The sequence below is a fragment of the Oncorhynchus gorbuscha genome, linkage group LG04 (genome assembly GCF_021184085.1).
Source record: "Oncorhynchus gorbuscha isolate QuinsamMale2020 ecotype Even-year linkage group LG04, OgorEven_v1.0, whole genome shotgun sequence".
NCBI classification, from domain to species: Eukaryota; Metazoa; Chordata; class Actinopteri; order Salmoniformes; family Salmonidae; genus Oncorhynchus; species Oncorhynchus gorbuscha.
The window spans coordinates 79,412,073-79,439,110 of NC_060176.1; the positions used below are offsets into that span (position 1 = coordinate 79,412,073).

Here is a 27,038-nt window from a genome sequence, read left to right on the forward strand (position 1 = left end):
TGAGACTATTTGTCATGGAAGCAATTTCACTCATTTACTCATGTGGATGTGTCCAAAGAGATAAGAGAAGCTAATATTGATAGTCACTGTTAAATCTTTACAGCTCAGGATAATATGACTATAATTAAAGATCATCACTACCATCTGCTGGCTGGATCGGTCTTCTGATTAGAACCCTATTCTACACACTGCTAACCTTATGCCTAACCTTAAACCTAAATTATGATCACAAATGTACATTTTTGTTTTCATTACATTTTATGATAGTCCTGTAGACAATTTAGACTTTGTGACTGGGTTTTCTAATAACTAGAGAGGCTGGGGGGAGGAGTTTACTCCAAATACCTGAGCAAAGGTGAAAGTGAAAGGTGTGTCTCAGTACAGGACTGAGGTGTAGATTGTTCTGTAAAAACATGTAGATATGCACATATAGTGACTATTAGAGTGGTTATGGATTTAAATAAACTATTTTGAAAGTGAAGTGGAGGACGTGAAGACCAGTAAAGGTAAGAGGAGGTGTCAGTATATTTCACTTTCCAAACTAGACACAACAGTCCTGTTTTAAAACAATGAGGACTGAAGAAAGAAGAAGGGATGTTTGTATCTGTGTGATTGAGCAATAGAGAGAATTTGATGAAAGGTAATGATGTAAATATGAATGTTTTCTCTTTTTATTGCAGTTAAAATGGCAGAGTCCAGAGTTCATAGTAAGTCACCATGCTATAATTAATGATGAACTTTTCTTTCATGTATCTGGGAGAACAGAACTAAACCAACTATTGAAAAGGAAATGTGTTTGTGGTTTTATTTGTCTTTATGTGTAAATGTTTGTCTGGATGAAATGTGTTTGTAACATGAGGACAGGTAGACTAGTGGTTAGAGTGTTGAGCGGGTAACCGAAAGGTTGCTAGATTGAATCCCTGAACTGACAAAGTAAAAATCTGTTGTTCTGCCCCTGAACAAGGCAGTTATAACCCACTGTTCCTAGGCAGCAGGGTAGGCTGTCATTCTAAAGTGCCTTGCTAAAGGGCATATCAACAAATGTTTTCCTTGTTGCCTCAGGGATTCAAACCAGCAACGTTTGGGTTACTGGTCCAATGCTCTTAAGTGCTCAGCTACCTGACAAACATGTCTGTCTAATGGAAAAATACAGAGCCTCTAATTTATTCTATATATTTAGTCATAACAGATCCTTTTCTTCAGTAGATTTAAGTTGAGTTCGGTTCAGGATTTACTTCTAAATGATGTTACAGATGATTTTACCATCAGCCATTAACCTTCACTGATGTTTAAATCAGAGATGTTTACTGTAAAACATCATATGTTGTTATTTCAGGGGAAAGTGGCCATGTATAGACCCATAAAGTGAATTAGTATAATAACTGAAGTGATATTTAATGTTATTAGGTTTGTTTAGTGTCTCTTGCACAATGGTAGACCTGGTTAATGAATGTTGAGGCTTGGACACTGGGGTTGGTTAGTATGAATGTTGAGGCTTGGACACTGGGGTAGACCTGGTTAGTATGAATGTTGAGGCTTGGACACTGGGGTAGACCTGGTTAGTATGAATGTTGAGGCTTGGACACTGGGGTAGACCTGGTTAGTATGAATGTTGAGGCTTGGACACTGGGGTAGACCTGGTTAGTATGAATGTTGAGTCTTGGACACTGGGGTAGACCTGGTTAGTATGAATGTTGAGGCTTGGACACTGGGGTAGACCTGGTTAGTATGAATGTTGAGGCTTGGACACTGGGGTAGACCTGGTTAGTATGAATGTTGAGGCTTGGACACTGGGGTAGACCTGGTTAGTATGAATGTTGAGTCTTGGACACTGGGGTAGACCTGGTTAGTATGAATGTTGAGGCTTGGACACTGGGGTAGACCTGGGGTTGGTTAGTATGAATGTTGAGGCTTGGACACTGGGGTAGACCTGGTTAGTATGAATGTTGAGGCTTGGACACTGGGGTAGACCTGGTTAGTATGAATGTTGAGGCTTGGACACTGGGGTAGACCTGGTTAGTATGAATGTTGAGTCTTGGACACTGGGGTAGACCTGGTTAGTATGAATGTTGAGTCTTGGACACTGGGGTAGACCTGGTTAGTATGAATGTTGAGTCTTGGACACTGGGGTAGACCTGGTTAGTATGAATGTTGAGGCTTAGACACTGGGGTAGACCTGGTTAGTATGAATGTTGAGTCTTAGACACTGGGGTAGACCGGGTTAGTATGAATGTTGAGGCTTGGACACTGGGGTAGACCTGGTTAGTATGATTATGCCCATTGATCTCCCTGGTTATAATGGGGTGTAGGGATACACAAGGTCCATACAGGTAATGGGGCTGGATGGACGTCCATTGTCCATTCAAATCCTTTCTGGCAACAATGTTTGTGGTAGAAAAAGAGATTGGGGCTGGGACACCACTGTTATATTAGTTTGTCTATGAACTGATTAGTGTTTACAGGTCAGATGTCACAGCACTAAAACATGCTGATAACAGGGTTGTGGTGTGCAGCGAATAGCTGCATAAAGGTTACTGTTGGTGACTTGGGGAATACAGGCCTAAGGAACGTGGGTAACAGGCCTAAAGAACGTGGGTAACAGGCCTAAGGAACGTGGGTAACAGGCCTAAGGAATGTGGGTAACAGGCCTAAGGAACGTTGGTAACAGGCCTAAGGAACCTGGGTAACAGGCCTAAGGAACCTGGATAACAGGCCTAAGGAACGTGGGTAACAGGCCTAAGGAACGTGGGTAACAGGCCTAAGGAACGTGGGTAACAGGCCTAAGGAACGTGGGTAACAGGCCTAAGGAACGTGGGTAACAGGCCTAAGGAACGTGGGTAACAGGCCTAAGGAACGTGGGTAACAGGCCTAAGGAACGTGAGTAACAGGCCTAAGGAACGAGGGTCTTGAGTAACACACCTTTACTGATGTTACCATTATCCATGAACCTTTACTGATGTTACCATTGTCCATGAACCTTTACTGATGTTTAAATCAGAGATTTTTACTGTTGGTGACTTGGGGAATACAGTCCTAAGGAAAGTGGCTAACAGGGCTGAGATAGGAAAGTAACAGGGCTGAGATAGGAAAGTAACAGGGATGAGATAGGAAAGTAACAGGGCTGAGATAGGAAAGTAACAGGGATGAGATAGGAAAGTAACAGGGCTGAGATAGGAAAGTAACAGGGATGAGATAGGAAAGTAACAGGGATGAGATAGGAAAGTAACAGGGATGAGATAGGAAAGTAACAGGGATGAGATAGGAAAGTAACAGGGATGAGATAGGAAAGTAACAGGGATGAGATAGGAAAGTAACAGGGCTGAGGTGTATTGGCAAAGGGACTGGGGTCTTGAGTAACACACGCGTCATTTAGGGCCAGGATATGCCTGTATCTGTACTTGATTGTATAGGTTTGAGGGTACTGGCATGTGGGTGTTAGGGTTAGGGCATGGGGGTAACAGGACTGGGGTGTGTGGGTCATTGAGTTTAGGTGTGTGGGTAAGTGGGCTGAGGTATATAGATATTGAGGTTGAGGAATAGGGGTAAATATCTGTTCATGTTATTATAGACAGAGCACTCTGTCACAACTGTGACCAAGAATAAAACATACTTTTAAATAAATCAATAATCAAAATGGATGACATGTTAGGCTACTAGTGGCATAAGATTAGCAGAGTGGCATGTCTGGGAAAGATGTGGGAACACATGGGATAATATCATTCTAGATTGTAGCATCACATTCTGCTATGACATATAGACTTTCCTTCAAATGAATCTGTCTGTCTGGGATTGTGGGGGTTGTATTTTAGAATTGACATGGTCCTGGTTGTTGTATGTCTATTGTAGTTTTTAATTCAGCTGGTTTATAAATGTACTGAGAGGATTTGTGTTCCTGACACAGATGATGTCATTAAACATGAAATGTTCTCTCTTTCTGAACAGATCAGTTTAAACTCACCTCAGAAGACCATGTGACGGCCGATGTTGGTAAAGAGGTCACCCTCCCCTGTCACCTCTCACCTGACACCAGTGCTGTTGCCACGACGATCAGGTGGTTTAAGGGGACAGAGTGTATTTACCTGTATAAGAATGGCCAGGTGACAGAGAGGGGTGGCTATGAGGGCAGAGTGAGTCTGATCACCCAGGAGCTGGAGAGAGGCAACGTGTCTCTGAGGCTGAGAGACTTCAGGGAGTCAGATAGAGGAGTCTACATCTGTCAGGTCATCCATGGAGAACAGAAGGAGGAGGCTGCAGTGGGTTTATGGGACAGAAGAGGTAAGTGTTCTAGAACTCCAGTAATGTTTCTAAACACCTAAACAACAACAATAACAACCAGTCTCTTTCCCTGTACAGAACACTTGTACTTTCTCATGTAGGTAGGAGTTCATAGTAGGAGTTACAGATGAATAGAATAGATTCATTCTGAATATCAACTAGTTACAATGCATATTAGCATCACTCTGAGCTTTGAGCTGTTCCTAAAGCATCAGAACCATTCCAACATTACTGTCACGTCCCTTGATTGTCATTAGTAATGAATGTGATGAACAGTCATATCAATATGATGTATGGTATTTGATTGAATAATGTAATGTGACTGAAATAGGATTGAATGTAACTGTAATAACTCATACATTTTGTTATACATTATCAATATTCATTCCTCTCCATCTTGGATAATGGATGACCAGGATCAATACCATAAACCTCCCACTATATATCTGTCATAGAGGTCAATATTTCACATAGTCCTCCCACATATATCTGTCATAGAGGTCAACATTTCACATAGTCCTCCCACAATATATCTGCCATGGAGATCAATATTTCACATAGTCCTACATCATATACAATGGGGCAAAGAAAGTATTTAGTCAGCCACCAATTGTGCACGTTCTCCCACTTAAAAAGATGAGAGAGCCCTGTAATGTTCATCATAGGTACAGTTCAACAATGACGGAGAAAATGAGAAAATAATATCCAGAAAATAACATTGTAGGATTTTTATGAATTTATTTGCAAATTATGGTGGAAAATAAGTATTTGGTCAATGACAAAAGTTTATCTCAATACTGTGTTATATACCCTTTCTTGGCAATGACAGAGGTCAAATGTTTTCTGTAAGTCTTCACAAGGTTTTCACACACTGTTGCTGGTATTTTGGCCCATTCCTCCATGCAGATCTCCTCTAGAGCAGTGATGTTTTGGGGCTGTTGCTGGGCAACACGGACTTTCAACTCCCTCCAAAGATTTTCTATGGGGTTTGATCTGGAGACTGGCTAGGCCACTCCAGGACCTTGAAATGCTTCATACGAAGCCACTCCTTCGTTGCCCAGGCGGTGTGTTTGGGATCATTGTCATGCTGAAAGACCCACGTTTCATCTTCAATGCCCTTGCTGATGGAAGGAGGTTTTCACTCAAAATCTCACGATACATGGCTCCATTCATTCTTTCCTTTACACGGATCAGTCGCCCTGGTCCCTTTGCAGAAAAACAGCCCCAAAGCATGATGTTCCCCCCATGCTTCACAGTAGGTATGGTGTTCTTTGGATGCAACTCAGCATTCTTTGTCATCCAAACACGACGAGTTGAGTTTTTACCAAAACGTTATATTTTGGTTTCATCTGACCATATCACATTCTCCCAATCTTCTTCTGGATCATCCAAATGCTCTCTAGCAAACTTCAGACGGGCCTGGACATGTACTGGCTTAAGCAGGGGGACACGTCTGGCACTGCAGGATTTGAGTCCCTGGCGGCGTAGTGTGTTACTGATTGTAGGCTTTGTTACTTTGGTCCCAGCTCTCTGCAGGTCATTCATTAGGTCCCCCCGTGTAGGTCTGGGATTTTTACTCATCGATCTTGTTATCATTTTGACCCCACGGGGTGAGATTTTGCGTGGAGCCCCAGATCGAGGGAGATTATCAGTGGTATTGTATGTCTTCCATTTCCTAATAATTGCTCCCACAGTTGATTTCTTCAAACATAGCTACTTACCTATTGCAGATTCAGTCTTCCCAGCCTGGTGCAGGTCTACAATTGTGTTTCTGGTGTCCTTTTACAGCTCTTTGGTCTTGGCCATAGTGGATTTTGGAGTGTGACTGTTTGAGGTTGTGGACAGGTGTGTTTTATACTGATAACAAGTTCAAACAGGTGCCATTAATACAGGTAACGAGTGGAGGACAGAGGAGCCTCTTAAAGAAGAAGTTACAGGTCTGTGAGAGCAAGAAATCTTGCTTGTTTGTAGGTGACCAAATACTTATTTTCCACCATAATTTGCTAAAAAATTCATAAAAAATCCTACAATGTGATTTTCTGGATTTTTTTCTTCTCATTTGTCTGTCATAGTTGAAGTGGACCTATGATGAAAATGACAGGCCTCTCTCATCTTTTTAAGTGGGAGAACTTGCACAATTGGTGGCTGACTAATTACTTTTTTGGCACACTGTATCTGCCATAGAGGTCAATATTTCACATAGTCCTCCCACTATATATCTGCCATAGAGGTCAATATTTCACATAGTCCTCCCAATATATATCTGCTATAGAGGTCAATATTTCACATAGTTCTCCCACTATATATCTGCTATAGAGGTCAATATTTCACATAGTCCTCCCACTATATATCTGCCATAGAGGTCAATATTTCACATAGTCCTCCCACTATATATCTGCTATAGAGGTCAATATTTCACATAGTCCTCCCACTATATATCTGCTATAGAGGTCAATATTTCACATAGTCCTCCCACTATATATCTGCCAACGAGGTCAATATTTCACATACTTCTCCCACTATATATCTGCCATTGAGGTCAATATTTCACGTAGTCCTCCCACAATATATCTGCCGTAGAGATCAACATTTCTGTAAGGGATTTCTTCCATTGACGGAGAGGCAGATCAAAGCGCAGCGTGGTTGTTTTGATTCATGTTTTAATAAATCACTTCACATGAACAAACTAACAAAAACAAGAACCGTGAAAACCCAAAACAGTCCTATCTGGTGCAAAGACAGAGACAGGAACAATCACCCACAAACACACAGTGAAACCCAGGCTACCTAAGTATGATTCTCAATCAGAGACAACTAATGACACCTGCCTCTGATTGAGAACCATACTAGGCCGAAACATAGAAATACCCAAATCATAGAAAAACAAACATAGACTGCCCACCCCAACTCACGCCCTGACCATACTAAATAATGACAAAACAAAGGAAATAAAGGTCAAAACGTGACAATTTCACATAGTCCTCCCACTATATATCTGCTATAGAGGTCAATATTTCACATAGTCCTCCCACTATATATCTGCTATAGAGGTCAATATTTCACATAGTCCTCCCACTATATATCTGCCATAGAGGTCAATATTTCACATAGTCCTCCCACTATATATCTGCCATAGAGGTCAATATTTCACATAGTCCTCCCACTATATATCTGCTATAGAGGTCAATATTTCACATAGTCCTCCCACTATATATCTGCTATAGAGGTCAATATTTCACATAGTCCTCCCACTATATATCTGCTATAGAGTTCAATATTTCACATCCCAAAATGAACATGGAATCAGCTTGTATTCAGTTTGATGTCCCAGTATGAATCATTCTGTGATGTTTAGACTGTTCCAATAGTAGCACTGCTTACATCCCTTTCCCTAGATGTACATTAGTAATGAATGTGATGAACAGTCATTCCAATATGATATATGGTATTTTATTAAATTATTGTAATGAGACAGAAATTCAATGAACAATAATAACTAATGCATTCTGTTTTACATGATCATTATTCATGACTCTCCATCTTGGATAATGGATGATCAGATTTCCGTGAGTAATTACTTATTTGTCTGTTTTGTTTATTGACAACCAATAACACAAGACAAAGAACAGACCAGAGTGTTAATCTGATACTATAAAAACTACAGGCCTTGTGAACAGCAGTGTGTCTTCTTCAAGGCTACAAATTAAATCAGTTTCTTTACATTTATCAAAACTCTCCCCAAATGTTCTCAAGGTAGGTTGGATAAAGATGTATAGATGTTCTTCAAATTATCCAGAATTTTCATATCATAGTCCTCCCACTATATATCTGCTATAGAGGTCAATATTTCACATAGACCTCCCACTATATATCTGCCATAGAGGTCAATATTTCACATAGTCCTCCCACTATATATCTGCCATAGAGGTCAATATTTCACATAGTCCTCCCACTATATATCTGATAGAGGTCAATATTTCACATAGTCCTCCCACTATATATCTGCTATAGAGGTCAATATTTCACATAGTCCTCCCACTATATATATAGAGGTCAATATTTCTGCCATAGAGGTCAATATTTCACATAGTCCTCCCACTATATATCTGCCATATCAATATTTCACATAGTCCTCCCACTATATATCTGCCAGGTCAATATTTCACATAGTCCTCCCACTATATATCTGCCATGGAGGTCAATATTTCACATAGTCCTCCCACTATATATCTGCTATAGAGGTCAATATTTCACATAGTCCTCCCACTATATATCTGCCATTGAGGTCAATATTTCACATAGTCCTCCCACAATATATCTGCCGTAGAGATCAACATTTCTGCTATAGAGGTCATATTTCACATAGTCCTCCCAATATCTGCCATAGAGGTCAATATTTCACATAGTCCTCCCATTATATATCTGGAGAGGCAATATTTCAATAGTCCTCCCATTATATATTGTCAATATTTCACACCTCCCATTCTCCCACTATATGTTTTAATAAATCAGTCCTCCCACATGAACAAACTAACAAAAACAAGAACCGTGAAAATTTCACCCAAAACAGTCCTATCTGGTCCAAATATCTGACAGAGACAGGAACAATCACCCACAAACACAACAAGAGGTCAATATTTCACACAGTCCTCCTAAGTATGATTCTCAATCAGAGACAACTAATGACACCTTTCACATAGTCCTCTGATTGAGAACCATACTAGGCAAACATAGAAATACCCAAATCATAGAAAAACAAACATAGACTCCCACTGCCAACTCACGTCCTGACCATACTCAATATTTCAATGTCCTCACTCAAATCACATAGTCCTCCCAAAATCAAAGGAAATAAAGGTCAAAACGTGACAATTTCACATAGTCCTCCCACAATATATCTGTCATAGAGGTCAATATTTCACATAGTCCTCCTCTGCCACAATATATCTGCTATAGAGGTCAATATTTCACATAGTCCTCCCACAATATATCTGCTATAGAGGTCAATATTTCACATAGTCCTCCCACAATATATCTGCTCATAGAGTCAATATTTCACATAGTCCTCCCACAATATATATCAACATTTCTGTCTTCCATAGGAGAGGCAGATCAAAGCGCAGATTCATGTTTTAATAAATCACTCCATGAACAAACTAACAAAAACAAGAACCTCCCAAAACAGTATATCTGTCATAGAGGTCAATATTTCACATTGTCCTCCCACTATATATCTGTCAAACATAGAGCCCACCCCAACTCAATATTTCAAAACAAAGGAAATGTCCTCCTGTCATAGAGGTCAATATTTCATATCCTCCCACAATATATCTGCTATAGAGGTCTGTCATAGAGGTCAATATTTCACATTGTCCTCCCATAATATATCTGTCATAGAGGTCAATATTTCACATAGTCCTCCCATTATATATCTGTCATAGAGGTCAATATTTCACATAGTCCTCCCACTATATATCTGTCATAGAGGTCAACATTTCACATAGTCCTCCCACTATATATCTGCTATAGAGGTCAATATTTCACACCCCAAAATTAACATGGAATCAGCTTGAATTCAGTTTGATGTCCCAGTATGAATCATTCTGTGATGTTTAGACTGTTCCAATAGTAGCACTGCTTACATCCCTTTCCCTAGATGTACATTAGTAATGAATGTGATGAACAGTCATTCCAATATGATGTATGGTATTTCATTAAATTATGTAATGAGACAGAAATTCAATGAACAATAATAACTAATGCATTCTGTTTTACATGATCATTATTCATGACTCTCCATCTTGGATAATGGATGATCAGCAAGACGTGAGTAATTACTTATTTGTCTGTTTTGTTTATTAACAACCAATAACACAAGACAAAGAACAGACCAGAGTGTTAATCTGATACTATAAAAACTACAGGCCTTGTGAACAGCAGTGTGTCTTCTTCAAGGCTACAAATTAAATCAGTTTCTTTACATTTATCAATACTCTCCCCAAATGTTCTCAAGGTTGGTTGGATAAAGATGTATAGATGTTCTTCAAATTATCCAGAATTTTCATATCATAGTTCTCCCACTATATATCTGCTATAGAGGTCAATATTTCACATAGTCCTCCCACTATATATCTGCTATAGTCAATATTTCACATAGTCCTCACTATATATCTGCTATAGAGGTCAATATTTCACATAGTCCTCCCACTATATATCTGCTATAGAGGTCAATATTTCACATAGTCCTCCCACTATATATCTGCTCCCATAGAGGTCAATATTTCACATAGTCCTCCCACTATATATCTGCTATAGAGGTCAATATTTCACATAGTCCTCCCATTATATATCTGCTATAGAGGTCAATATTTCACATAGTCCTCCCACTATATATCTGCTATAGAGGTTTCAAGTTCTCCCACTATTTCTGCCATTGAGGTCAATAGTCCTCCCACAATATATCTGCTAGATAGAGGTCAATATTTCACATAGTCCTCCCACTATATATCTGCCATAGAGGTCAATATTTCACAATAGTCCTCCTCTGATTGAGAACCATACTCATAGAAAAACAAACATATAATACGCCCTGACCATACTAAATAATGACAAAACAAAGGAAATAAAGGTCAAAACGTTTTCACATAGTCCTCCCACAATATCTGCCATAGATCAATATTTCTGTCCTCCCACTATATATCTGCTATAGTCAATATTTCACATAGTCCTCCCACTATATATCTGCTATAGAGGTCAATATTTCACATAGTCCTCCCACTATATATCTGCTATAGAGGTCAATATTTCACATAGTCCTCCCATAATATATCTGTCATAGAGGTCAATATTTCACATAGTCCTCACACTATATATCTGCTATAGAGGTCAATATTTCACATAGTCCTCACACTATATATCTGAGGTCAATATTTCACATAGTCCTCCCACTATATATCTGCCATAGAGGTCAATATTTCACATAGTCCTCCCACTAATATCTTCAATATTTCACATAGTCCTCCCACTATATATCTGCCATAGAGGTCAATATTTCACACTCTTAAATGAAAGTAGAATCAATATTTCACATTCTGTGATGTCCTCACACTATATATCATTCCAATATGATGTATGGTATTTCCATAGAGGTCAATATTTCATTCTGTTTTATAGTCCCATCTTGGATAATGGATGATCACTATATATCTGCAACATAGAGAACAGACAATATCTGATACTATAAAAACTATAGTCTTCTTCAAGGCACAAATTAAATCATTTCTTTACATTTATCAATACTCTCCCAAATGTTCTCATAGGTTGGATAAAGATGTATATGTTCTTCAAATTATCCAGAATTTTCATATCATAGTTCTCCCACTATATATCTGCTATAGAGGTCAATATTTCACATAGTCCTCCCACTATAATATCAATTTTCACATAGTCCTCCCACTACTGCTATAGAGGTCAATATTTCTAGTCCTCAACTATATATCTGCCAGAGGTCAATATTTCACATAGTCCTCCCACTATATATCTGTCATAGAGTTCTCCCACAATATATCTGTCAATATTTCACATAGTCCTCCCACTATATATCTGCCATAGAGGTCAATATTTCACATAGTTCTCCCACTATATATCTGCTATAGAGGTCAATATTTCACATAGTCCTCCCACTATATATCTGCTATAGAGGTCAATATTTCACATAGTCCTCCCACTATATATCTGCCAACGAGGTCAATATTTCACATACTTCTCCCACTATATATCTGCCATTGAGGTCAATATTTCACGTAGTCCTCCCACAATATATCTGCCGTAGAGATCAACATTTCTGTAAGGGATTTCTTCCATTGACGGAGAGGCAGATCAAAGCGCAGCGTGGTTGTTTTGATTCATGTTTTAATAAATCACTTCACATGAACAAACTAACAAAAACAAGAACCGTGAAAACCCAAAACAGTCCTATCTGGTGCAAAGACAGAGACAGGAACAATCACCCACAAACACACAGTGAAACCCAGGCTACCTAAGTATGATTCTCAATCAGAGACAACTAATGACACATGCCTCTGATTGAGAACCATACTAGGCCGAAACATAGAAATACCCAAATCATAGAAAAACAAACATAGACTGCCCACCCCAACTCACGCCCTGACCATACTAAATAATGACAAAACAAAGGAAATAAAGGTCAAAACGTGACAATTTCACATAGTCCTCCCACAATATATCTGTCATAGAGGTCAATATTTCACATAGTCCTCCCACAATATATCTGTCATAGAGGTCAATATTTCACATAGTCCTCCCACAATATATCTGCTATAGAGGTCAATATTTCACATAGTCCTCCCATAATATATCTGCTATAGAGGTCAATATTTCACATAGTCCTCCCACTATATATCTGTCATAGAGGTCAATATTTCACATTGTCCTCCCACTATATATCTGTATAGAGGTCAATATTTCACATAGTCCTCCCACTATATATCTGTCATAGAGGTCAATATTTCACATAGTCCTCACACTATATATCTGCTATAGAGGTCAATATTTCACATAGTCCTCCCACTATATATCTGTCATAGAGGTCAATATTTCACATAGTCCTCCCACTAATATCTGTCATAGAGGTCAATATTTCACATAGTCCTCCCACTATATCTGCTATAGAGGTCAATATTTCACATAGTCCTCCCACTATATATCTGCTATAGAGGTCAATATTTCACATCCCAAAATGAACATGGAATCAGCTTGAATTCAGTTTGATGTCCCAGTATGAATCATTCTGTGATGTTTAGACTGTTCCAATAGTAGCACTGCTTACATCCCTTTCCCTAGATGTACATTAGTAATTTAATGTGATGAACAGTCATTCCAATATGATGTATGGTATTTCATTAAATTATGTAATGAGACAGAAATTCAATGAACAATAATAACTAATGCATTCTGTTTTACATGATCATTATTCATGACTCTCCATCTTGGATAATGGATGATCAGTACAACGTGAGTAATTACTTATTTGTCTGTTTTGTTTATTGACAACCAATAACACAAGACAAAGAACAGACCGGAGTGTTAATCTGATACTATAAAAACTACAGGCCTTGTGAACAGCAGTGTGTCTTCTTCAAGGATACAAATTAAATCAGTTTCTTTACATTTATCAATACTCTCCCCAAATGTTCTCAAGGTAGGTTGGATAAAGATGTATAGATGTTCTTCAAATTATCCAGAATTTTCATATCATAGGTCTCCCACAATATATCTGCTATAGAGGTCAATATTTCACATAGTCCTCCCACTATATATCTGCTATAGAGGTCAATATTTCACATAGTCCTCCCACTATATATCTGCCATAGTCCTCCCACTATATATCTGCCATAGAGGTCAATATTTCACATAGTCCTCCCACTATATATCTGCTATAGAGGTCAATATTTCACATAGTCCTCCCACTATATATCTGCCATAGAGGTCAATATTTCACATAGTCCTCCCACTATATCTGCCATAGAGGTCAATATTTCACATAGTCCTCCCACTATATCTGCCATAGAGGTCTATTTCACATAGTCCTCCCACTAGAGGTCAATATTTCACATAGTCCTCCCACTATATATCTGCTATAGAGGTCAATATTTCACATAGTCCTCCCACTATATATCTGCTATAGAGGTCAATATTTCACATAGTTCTCCCACTATATATCTGCCATTGAGGTCAATATTTCACGTCCTCCCACAATATATCTGCCGTAGAGATCAACATTTCTGTAAGGGATTTCTTCCATTGATGGAGAGGCAGACCAAAGCGCAGCGTGGTTGTTTTGATTCATGTTTTAATAAATCACTTCACATGAACAAACTAACAAAAACAAGAACCGTGTCCTATCTGGTGCAAAGACAGAGACAGGAACAATCACCCACAAACACACAGTCCCAGGCTACCTATAGTATGATTCTCAATCAGAGACAACTAATGACACCTGCCTCTGATTGAGAACCATACTAGGCCGAAACATCCCAAATCATAGAAAAACAAACATAGACTGCCCACCCCAACTCACGCCCTGACCATACTAAATAATGACAAAACAAAGGAAATAAAGGTCAAAACGTGATTTTCACATAGTCCTCCCACAATATATCTGCCATAGAGGTCAATATTTCACATTGTCCTCCCACTATATATCTGTCATAGAGGTCAATATTTCACATTGTCCTCACACTATATATCTGCCAACGAGGTCAATATTTCACATAGTCCTCATATATATCTGCCAACGAGGTCAATATTTCACATAGTCCTCCCACTATATATCTGCCATGAGGTCAATATTTCATAGTCCTCCCACTATATATCTGACTCAATATTTCACATAGTCCTCCCACTATATATCTGCCATAGAGGTCAATATTTCACACTCTTAAATGAAAGTAGAATCAGCTTGAATTCAGTTTGATGTCCCAGTATGAATCATTCTGTGATGTTTAGACTGTTCCAATAGTAGCACTGCTTACATCCCTTTCCCAAGATGTACATTAGTAATGAATGTGATGAACAGTCATTCCAATATGATGTATTATTTCATTAAATTATGTAATGAGACAGAAATTCAATGAACAATAATAACTAATGCATTCTGTTTTACATGATCATTATTCATGACTCTCCATCTTGGATAATGGATGATCAGTATTACGTGAGTAATTACTTATTTGTCTGTTTTGTTTATTAACAACCAATAACACAAGACAAAGAACAGACCAGAGTGTTAATCTGATACTATAAAAACTACAGGCCTTGTGAACAGCAGTGTGTCTTCTTCAAGGCTACAAATTAAATCAGTTTCTTTACATTTATCAATACTCTCCCAAATGTTCTCAAGGTAGGTTGGATAAAGATGTATAGATGTTCTTCAAATTATCCAGAATTTTCATATCATAGTTCTCCCACTATATATCTGCTAAGATCAATATTTCACATAGTCCTCCCACTATTTCTGCTATAGAGGTCAATATTTCACATAGTCCTCCCACTATATATCTGCCAAAGAGGGCAATATTTCACATAGTCCTCACACTATATATCTGCTATAGAGGTCAATATTTCACATAGTCCTCCCACTATATATCTGCCATAGAGGTCAATATTTCACATAGTCCTCCCACTATATATCTGCTATAGAGGTAATATTTCTGCCAAAGAGGGCAATATTTCACATAGTCCTCCCACTATATATCTGCTATAGAGGTCAATATTTCACATAGTCCTCCCACTATATATCTGCTATAGAGGTCAATATTTCACATAGTCCTCCCACTATATATCTGTCCTCCCATAGAGGTCAATATTTCACATAGTCCTCCCACTATATATCTGCCATAGAGGTCAATATTTCACATAGTCCTCCCACTATATATCTGCCAACGAGGTCAATATTTCACATAGTCCTCCCATTATCTGCCATAGAGGTCAATATTTCACATAGTCCTCACACTATATATCTGCCAACGAGGTCAATATTTCACATAGTCCTCCCATTATATATCTGCCAACGATCAATATTTCTAGTCCTCCCACTATATATCTGCCATAGAGGTCAATATTTCACATAGTCCTCCACTATATATCTGCCAACTAGGTCAATATTTCTGTCATAGAGGTCAATATTTCACATAGTCCTCCCACTATATATCTGCCATAGAGGTCAATATTTCACTATATATCTGCCAACGAGGTCAGTCCTCCCACTATATATCTGTCATAGAGGTCAATATTTCACATAGTCCTCCCACTATATATCTGCCATAGAGGTCAATATTTCAAGTTCTCCCATATATATCTGCTATAGAGGTCAATATTTCACATAGTCCTCCCACTATATATCTGCTATAGAGGTCAATATTTCACATAGTCCTCCCACTATATATCTGCCAACGAGGTCAATATTTCACATAGTCCTCCCATTATATATCTGCCAACGAGGTCAATATTTCACATAGTCCTCCCACTATATATCTGCCATAGAGGTCAATATTTCACATAGTCCTCACACTATATATCTGCCAACGAGGTCAATATTTCACATAGTCCTCCCATTATATATCTGCCAACAGGTCAATATTTCATAGTCTCCCACTATGAGGTCAATATTTCACATAGTCCTCCCACTATATATCTGTCATAGAGGTCAATATTTCACATAGTCCTCCCACTATATATCTGTCATAGAGGTCAATATTTCACTCCCACTAGTATAGAGGTCAATATTTCTCCCACTATATATCTGCTATAGAGGTCAATATTTCACATAGTCCTCCCACTATATATCTGCCAACGAGGTCAATATTTCACATATATATCTGCCATTGAGGTCAATATTTCACGTAGTCCTCCCACAATATATCTGCCGTAGAGATCAACATTTCTGTAAGGGATTTCTTCCATTGATGGAGAGGCAGATCAAAGCGCAGCGTGGTTGTTTTGATTCATGTTTTAATAAATCACTTCACATGAACAAACTAACAAAAACAAGAACCGTGAAAACCCAAAACAGTCCTATCTGGTGCAAAGACAGAGACAGGAACAATCACCCACAAACACACAGTGAAACCCAGGCTACCTAAGTATGATTCTCAATCAGAGACAACTAATGACACCTGCCTCTGATTGAGAACCATACTAGGCCGAAACATAGAAATACCCAAATCATAGAAAAACAAACATAGACTGCCCACCCCAACTCACGCCCTGACCATACTAAATAATGACAAAACAAAGGAAATAAAGGTCAAAACGTGACAATTTCACATAGTCCTCCCACAATATATCTGTCATAGAGGTCAATATTTCACATAGTCCTCCCACAATATATCTGCTATAGAGGTCAATATTTCACATAGTCCTCCCACAATATATCTGCTATAGAGGTCAATATTTCACATAGTCCTCCCACAATATATCTGCTATAGAGGTCAATATTTCACATAGTCCTCCCATAATATATCTGTCATAGAGGTCAATATTTCACATTGTCCTCCCACTATATATCTGTCATAGAGGTCAATATTTCACATAGTCCTCCCACTATATATCTGTCATAGAGGTCAATATTTCACATAGTCCTCCCACTATATATCTGTCATAGAGGTCAATATTTCACATAGTCCTCCCACTATATATCTGTCATAGAGGTCAATATTTCACATTGTCCTCCCATAATATATCTGTCATAGAGGTCAATATTTCACATAGTCCTCACACTATATATCTGCCATAGAGGTCAATATTTCACATAGTCCTCCCATTATATATCTGCCAAGAGGTCAATATTTCACATAGTCCTCCCACTATATATCTGCCATAGAGGTCAATATTTCACATAGTCCTCACACTATATATCTGCTATACGAGGTCAATATTTCACATAGTCCTCCCATTATATATCTGCCAACGAGGTCAATATTTCACATAGTCCTCCCACTATATATCTGCCATAGAGGTCAATATTTCACATAGTCCTCCCACTATATATCTGCCAACTTGGTCAATATTTCACATGTCCTCCCACTATATATCTGTCATAGAGGTCAATATTTCAATAGTCCTCCCACTATATATCTGCCATAGATCAATATTTCACATAGTTCTCCCACTATATATCTGCTATAGAGGTCAATATTTCAGTAGTCCTCCCACTATATATCTGCTATAGAGGTCAATTTTCACATAGTCCTCCCACTATAATCTGCAGAGGTCAATATTTCACATAGTCCTCCCATTATATATCTGCCAACTGTATTTCACATAGTCCTCCCACTATATTGCCATAGAGGTCAATATTTCACATAGTCCTCACACTATATATCTGCCAATAATGAGGTCAATATTTCACATAGTCCTCCCATTATATATCTGCCAACGAGGTCAATATTTCACATAGTCCTCCCACTATATATCTGACCAGAGGTCAATATTTCACATAGTCCTCCCACTATATATCTGTCATAGAGGTCAATATTTCACATAGTCCTCCCACTATATATCTGCCATAGAGGTCAATATTTCACATAGTTCTCCCACTATATATCTGCTATATCAATATTTCACATAGTCCTCCCACTATATATCTGCTATAGAGGTCAATATTTCACATAGTCCTCCCACTATATATCTGATGAGGTCAATATTTCACATACTTCTCCCACTATATATCTGCCATTGAGGTCAATATTTCACGTAGTCCTCCCACAATATATCTGCCGTGAGATCAACATTTCTGTAAGGGATTTCTTCCATTGACAGAGGCAGATCAAAGCGCAGCGTGGTTGTTTTGATTCATGTTTTAATAAATCACTTCACATGAACAAACTAACAGAAACAAGAACCGTGAAAACCCAAAACAGTCCTATCTGGTGCAAAGACAGAGACAGGAACAATCACCCACAAACACACAGTGAAACCCAGGCTACCTAAGTATGATTCTCAATCAGAGACAACTAATGACACCTGCCTCTGATTGAGAACCATACTAGGATGTTAGAAATACCCAAATCATAGAAAAACAAACATAGACTGCCCACCCCAACTCACGCCCTGACCATACTAAATAATGACAAAACAAAGGAAATAAAGGTCAAAACGTGACAATTTCACATAGTCCTCCCACAATATATCTGTCATAGAGGTCAATATTTCACATAGTCCTCCCACAATATATCTGCTATAGAGGTCAATATTTCACATAGTCCTCCCACAATATATCTGCTATAGAGGTCAATATTTCACATAGTCCTCCCACAATATATCTGCTATAGAGGTCAATATTTCACATAGTCCTCCCATAATATATCTGTCATAGAGGTCAATATTTCACATTGTCCTCCCACTATATATCTGTCATAGAGGTCAATATTTCACATAGTCCTCCCACTATATATCTGTCATAGAGGTCAATATTTCACATTGTCCTCCCACTATATATCTGTCATAGAGGTCAATATTTCACATAGTCCTCCCACTATATATCTGTCATAGAGGTCAATATTTCACATTGTCCTCCCATAATATATCTGTCATAGAGGTCAATATTTCACATAGTACTCCCACTATATATCTGCTATAGAGGTCAATATTTCACATAGTCCTCCCACTATATATCTGCCATAGAGGTCAATATTTCACATAGTCCTCCCACTATATATCTGCTATAGAGGTCAATATTACACATAGTCCTCCCATTATATATCTGCTATAGAGGTCAATATTTCACATAGTCCTCCCACTATATATCTGCTATAGAGATCAATATTTCATAGTTCTCCCACTATATATCTGCCATTGAGGTCAATATTTCACGTAGTCCTCCCACAATATATCTGCCGTAGAGATCAACATTTCTGTAAGGGATTTCTTCCATTGACGGAGAGGCAGATCAAAGCGCAGCGTGGTTGTTTTGATTCATGTTTTAATAAATCACTTCACATGAACAAACTAACAAAAACAAGAACCGTGAAAACCCAAAACAGTCCTATCTGGTGCAAAGACAGAGACAGGAACAATCACCCACAAACACACAGTGAAACCCAGGCTACCTAAGTATGATTCTCAATCAGAGACAACTAATGACACCTGCCTCTGATTGAGAACCATACTAGGCCTTCAACCAGAAATACCCAAATCATAGAAAAACAAACATAGACTGCCCACCCCAACTCACACCATACTAAATAATGACAAAACAAAGGAAATAAAGGTCAAAACGTGACAATTTCACATAGTCCTCCCACAATATATCTGCCATAGAGGTCAATATTTCACATTGTCCTCCCACTATATATCTGTCATAGAGGTCAATATTTCACATAGTCCTCCCACTATATATCTGCCATAGAGGTCAATATTTCACATAGTCCTCCCACTATATATCTGCCATAGAGGTCAATATTTCACATAGTCCTCACACTATATATCTGCCAGAGGTCAATATTTCACATAGTCCTCACACTATATATCTGCTATAGAGGTCAATATTTCACATAGTCCTCCCACTATATATCTGCTATAGAGGTCAATATTTCACATAGTCCTCCCACTATATATCTGCAAAGAGGTCAACATTTCACATCCCAAAATGAACATGGAATCAGCTTGAATTCAGTTTGATGTCCCAGTATGAATCATTCTGTGATGTTTAGACTGTTCCAATAGTAGCACTGCTTACATCCCTTTCCCTAGATGTACATTAGTAATTTATGTGATGAACAGTCATTCCAATATGATGTATGGTATTTCATTAAATTATGTAATGAGACAGAAATTCAATGAACAATAATAACTAATGCATTCTGTTTCTGTTTACATGATCATTATTCATGACTCTCCATCTTGGATAATGGATGATCAGTATTAGGTGAGTAATTACTTATTTGTCTGTTTTGTTTATTGACAACCAATAACACAAGACAAAGAACAGACCAGAGTGTTAATCTGATACTATAAAAACTACAGGCCTTGTGAACAGCAGTGTGTCTTCTTCAAGGCTACAAATTAAATCAGTTTCTTTACATTTATCAATACTCTCCCCAAATGTTCTCAAGGTAGGTTGTATTATGATGTCATATGTTCTTCACATTCTACTGAATGTATATTCCATAGAACCCTGCCTCCTGACACAATATCCTGTATCTGACATAGAGCCCAATGCTGGTTATCACAAACAATGACAATAATCATTTGATCAGAGAAAGAACAATAACAAAACAACATTATTTATGAAGTTAACCAGATCTCATTGGTGGCCACAGTCCCTACATGAGGGAGGCTTGAGTGACAGGAGAAATCTGATTGGTCCTGTTTGTTCTGTAAATAGTGATGTAGTCTACCACACAGAACTCACCTCTCTGTTTTACACCATAGACTCAGGATCAGAGTATTTACAACGTGAGACCCAGGAGGACAAGCTGAAGAGGGAGGCATCAGCTGGTGAGCTTGGTAAGTATGAGAGAGTCTGGAGGAGAGAGGATTGAATCAGGGAACATGAGTGAGGTCATTCAGTTTTTCAGACTCATTCATTTGTAACGTATCAAATAGTCAATAGACCAGTTGATGATTGGTTCAGCTCAGATAACTGTTGACTGGAGGAAATAATTACTAATAATTGAACCACCTCCATCAAATGATAATGTCTTTATAGACATACTTTTGAATGAATTAATACATTACTTATTCAAACAACCAATTAATTATGTTAATTACTCTCAGAGTTGAAGATGGAAAAAGAATTAAAAGAGAAATTAAGACAGAAGATGATGAAACAACTAGAGGAGAAAGACACACAACTGGATGATATGACCCAGGAAGTGAGAGAGAAAGACACACAACTGGATGATATGACCCAGGAAGTGAGAGAGAAAGAGAGACTCCTGGATGATATGACCCAGGAAGTGAGAGAGAAAGAGAGACTCCTGGAGGAGAAGAACCAGATAATGGAACAGAGGGACAAACAATTAGAAGAGAAAGAAAACCAACTGGAAGAGAAAGACAAGCAACTAAAGGATAGAGACATTCAACTAGAGGCTCTGAGAAAGAACCTGCAGGACAAGAACAGCAAAGTAGAGAACTTCAGAGTCCTACTGCAGGAAAAAGACCTTCAACTAGAGGACAGGAACCACAGACTGGGAGAGAAGGACAGACTACTGGAAGAGAGAGACAAACTACTGCGGGAAAAAGACCTTCAACTAGAGGACAGAGACCACAGACTGGGAGAGAAGGACAGACTACTGGAAGAGAGAGACAAACTACTGCAGGAAAAATCCTTCAACTAGAGGACAGGAACCACAGACTGGGAGAGAAGGACAAACTACTGGAAGAGAGAGACAAACTACTGCAGGAAAAAGACCTTCAACTAGAGGACAGGAACCACAGACTGGGAGAGAAGGACAGACTACTGGGAGAGAGAGACAAACTACTGGAAGAGAGAGACCTTCAACTAGAGGACAGGAACCACAGACTGGGAGAGAAGGACAAACTACTGGAAGAGAGAGACAAACGACTGGAAGAGAGAGACAAACTACTGGAGGGAAAAGAAAACAAACTAAAAGAGAGGAGACAGGAAGTATTGAGAGGAGACAGGAAGTAGAAGAGAAAGACAACCTACTAGAGGAGAGAGTCCAGCTAAAGGAAAGAGACAAACAGGTGGAGGATGTCAACAATGAAAATGCTGAACTGGGTGAGATTATTCACACCATTAATGCATTTAGTCTTCTGTACTTTCCTCAGTTCTCAGGTTATTGTCGACTCTCCACTGAGTTGTGAATATTGTTGTCCATCACTTCATACTTTCCCTCTGCATCATATTTCTGTCTGAAGTCTTTAACACAGAATTCAGATCCTAGTCCTCCTTTGTTATTTCAGCTCAACAGATATGTGATGTGAAGACTGAGGTAGAGAGACTGAGAAGAGAGATCTCAGCCCAGATGACTGGTGAGTGAGATATGTGATACTAACATTTCAGTAGAAACCCAGAACTCCCCTTCAGTAGGTCTATGTGCCTTCCTGTGTCACTGAGGTAAATGTTCTCATTCTAAATGGTTGTTCTATTATTTTAGAACATGGAGAGACGTCAGATACAGGTTCCATCCTCCCAGTCAGGAGGAGAGACAGCATCCTTCCTCCATCCAGTGAGTTATCAATATTGTCCTGTTGTCTCCTACTGTTTCTAGTCTATAGTGGTCCATCTTTCACTTAGTGAGTTATCAATATTGTCCTGTTGTCTCCTACTGTTTCTAGTCTATAGAGGTCCATCCTTCACTTAGTGAGTTATCAATATTGTCCTGTTGTCTCCTACTGTTTCTAGTCTATAGTGGTCCATCCTTCACTTAGTGAGTTATCAATATTGTCCTGTTGTCTCCTACTGTTTCTAGTCTATAGTGGTCCATCCTTTACTTAGTGAGTTATCAATATTGTCCTGTTGTCTCCTACTGTTTCTAGTCTATAGTGGTCCATCCTTCACTTAGTGAGTTATCAATATTGTCCTGTTGTCTCCTACTGTTTCTAGTCTATAGTGGTCCATCCTTTACTTAGTGAGTTATCAATATTGTCCTGTTGTCTCCTACTGTTTCTAGTCTATAGTGGTCCATCCTTCACTTAGTGAGTTATCAATATTGTCCTGTTGTCTCCTACTGTTTCTAGTCTATAGTGGTCCATCCTTCACTTAGTGAGTTATCAATATTGTCCTGTTGTCTCCTACTGTTTCTAGTCTATAGTGGTCCATCCTTTACTTAGTGAGTTATCAATATTGTCCTGTTGTCTCCTACTGTTTCTAGTCTATAGTGGTCCATCCTTTACTTAGTGAGTTATCAATATTGTCCTGTTGTCTCCTACTGTTTCTAGTCTATAGTGGTCCATCCTTCACTTAGTGAGTTATCAATATTGTCCTGTTGTCTCCTACTGTTTCTAGTCTATAGTGGTCCATCCTTCACTTAGTGAGTTATCAATATTGTCCTGTTGTCTCCTACTGTTTCTAGTCTATAGTGGTCCATCCTTCACTTAGTGAGTTATCAATATTGTCTCAAACTGTCATCAATCTTGATATTCTCTATGTTCTCCAATAATCTATATTTCACTATGATGTGTAATGTATTTGTAATGTATTTGTAGTTTGTTTATACTATGTTTGAAATGTGTCTCTGATGAGTCAGTATGTTGACCAGTTCTCTATGTTGTGTTACAGTGAGAGGAGAGACCTCAGATACAGACCCCACACTTCCACTGAGGAGGACAAACAGCATGGAGTTAATTCCTCCACATAGTGAGTTATGGATGTAGATGATATTATATTAGGCACTGTTGTACCTCCTCCATCTAGTGAGTTATGGATGTAGATGATATTATATTAGACACTGTTGTACCTCCTCCATCTAGTGAGTTATGGATGTAAATTATATTATATTAGACACTGTTGTACATCCTCCATCTAGTGAGTTATGGATGTAAATTATATTATATTAGACACTGTTGTACATCCTCCATCTAGTGAGTTATGGATGTAGATTATATTATATTAGACACTGTTGTACCTCCTCCATCTAGTGAGTTGTGGATGTATATTATATTATATTAGACACTGTTGTACATCCTCCATCTAGTGAGTTGTGGATGTAAATTATATTATATTAGACACTGTTGTACCTCCTCCATCTAGTGAGTTATGGATGTAAATTATATTATATTAGACACTGTTGTACATCCTCCATCTAGTGAGTTGTGGATGTATATTATATTAGTCACTGTTGTACATCCTCCATCTAGTGAGTTATGGATGTAGATTATATTATATTAGGCACTGTTGTACCTCCTCCATCTAGTGAGTTATGGATGTAGATTATATTATATTAGACACTGTTGTACATCCTCCATCTAGTGAGTTATGGATGTAAATTATATTATATTAGACACTGTTGTAATCCTCCATCTAGTGAGTTATGGATGTAGATTATATTATATTAGACACTGTTGTACCTCCTCCATCTAGTGAGTTATGGATGTAGATTATATTATATTAGACACTGTTGTACATCCTCCATCTAGTGAGTTGTGGATGTATATTATATTAGACACTGTTGTACATCCTCCATCTAGTGAGTTATGGATGTAGATTATATTATATTAGACACTGTTGTACCTCCTCCATCTAGTGAGTTATGGATGTAGATTATATTATATTAGACACTGTTGTACATCCTCCATCTAGTGAGTTATGGATGTAGATTATATTATATTAGACACTGTTGTACATCCTCCAGAGAGTCAGAGTGCTGATCAGTGCTGTGTGTTGTGTTGCAGTGGGAGGAGGGAGCAGCAATCCAGACTCCCCAGTGTCTCCCAGTGTGTCTGAGCTGAGACTGGTGCTGCTGGGGAGGACTGGGGCTGGGAGGAGTGCAGCAGGAAACACCATCCTGGGCAGAGAGGAGTTTGGGGCCCAGGCCAGCCCCTCTGCAGTGACCCAGAGGAGTAAGAGGAGAGAGGGGGACGTGTGTGGGAGACGGCTGGTGCTGGTGGACACTCCAGACTGGTTCTGTCCTGGACTCTCTCTGGAGGAGATGAGACAGGATGTGGGGCTCTGTGTCCGTCTGTCTGCCCCGGGACCCCACGCCTTCCTCCTGGTCATACCAGTGGAGCCCTCTAAGGGGAGGAGAGAGGGGTGCTGGAGAGAATAGAGGAGATGTTTGGGGAGTGTTGTTGGGGACACACTGTGATTCTATTCACCCATGATGATGGACTGAAAGAGCAGAGCATTGAGGAGTTTCTCCAAGCAGGAAGTCAGGACCTCCAGCAGCTTGTAGAGAAAAGTGGGAGCAGGTACCACGTCCTCAATATTAAGGACAGGGCCCATGGCACTCAGGTATCAGAGCTGCTGGTTCAGGTAGAGGAGATGGTGGCAGGAAACAGAGAGAGATTCTACAGCAGTCAGACCTACCAGGAGGCAGAGGACCAGGTTAGAGAGATGGAGGGAAACATCCAGAGAGAGAGAGGAGAGACGAAACAGAGGGAGGAGAGAGACTTGAGAGAGAGGCTTGAGAAGGAGTTGCAGGACTCTCTGATAAAGATAGAGGGAGTGATCCAGGAACATGAGGGAGATATCAGAACACTCAGTGAAAGAACCAGTGAACTGGAGAGACAGGTGAAAGAAGAGAGGGATGAGGAGAAGAAAAGAGAGCTGGAGAGGGAGCTGAAGAGGGAGTCTGATAGGAGGGAGGAGATGGAGAGAAAGCTGGAGAGATTTAGAGAGAAGAGAGAGAATGAGAGGAGGGAGATGGAGGAGAGACACAGACAGGTGATGGAGAACTATGAAGGAGAAGCCAGAGTTGAAGCAGAGAGAAACCTGATGAAGATAGTCCTGCCTGAGTTACAGAGGAACATCATGATCTCACAGACAAAGATGGAGAGGGAGTTCAGCAGACAGATGAAGGAGAAGGATAGAGAGATGGAGAGGGAGTTCAGCAGACAGATGGAGGAGAGGAATAGACAGATGAAAGAGAAGAATATAGAAATGGAGAGACTAAGACAGAACTTGAAAGAAGTCAGGGAAGCTCACTCAGTGTTGCAGAAGGGACTGGAACGAGAGGGGAAAGGTCAGAGGGCACTGATAGGGTTGTTGGGCTGGGTCAGGAGAAACTCATCAAGTTGGCTTCTCCACAATCTGATATGATTCACCATCACCGTCTATGATGATGAACCAGACCAGGTCTACTGTCCACTGTACCGTGGGGGGTGACCATGGATCATGGTGGTCATGGGGAAAACAGGACAGAATAATGTCTGGTCCAGTCTACAGTGTCAAGAGAAGGAGGGGAGGGAGGTCTGTAAAGATCTTGATGAGACGTAAAACAGAATTCCAATCCAACGTAGATTATTATTATTATTATTTTTATTTTTCCTTTATTTTACCTTTATTTTACTAGGCGAGTCAGTTAAGAACAAATTCTTATTTTCAATGACGGCCTAGGAACAGTGGGTTAACTGCCTGTTCAGGAGTAGAACGACAGATTTTTAACTTGTCAGCTCGGGGATTCGAACTTGCAACCTTCCAGTCACTATTCCAACGCTCTAACCACTAGGCTACCCAAAGGCCCCTATTGACCTTTGCACTGCAGACCTTTAGAATGGAGAGGGTTGTGGGGGGTCAGGAGGTCAGCGGGCGGAGTCAGAGACTGAGAACTCTAAAG

General features: G+C 39.2%; 2 long non-coding RNA genes and 1 pseudogene across 2 annotated transcripts; all 3 read left to right on the forward strand.

Annotated features, from left to right (window-relative positions):
- LOC124033061 lies at positions 1-26,755 on the forward strand (annotated as a pseudogene).
- LOC124034702 lies at positions 9,859-22,120 on the forward strand. The gene is made up of 4 exons (XR_006838618.1): positions 9,859-10,101; positions 20,717-20,722; positions 21,229-21,303; positions 21,574-22,120. It is a non-coding gene; the product is annotated as an uncharacterized LOC124034702 (long non-coding RNA).
- Positions 22,482-22,978, forward strand: LOC124034703. Its single transcript, XR_006838619.1, has 3 exons — positions 22,482-22,540; positions 22,726-22,794; positions 22,920-22,978. It is a non-coding gene; the product is annotated as an uncharacterized LOC124034703 (long non-coding RNA).
- Positions 26,756-27,038: the final 283 nt, after the last annotated feature.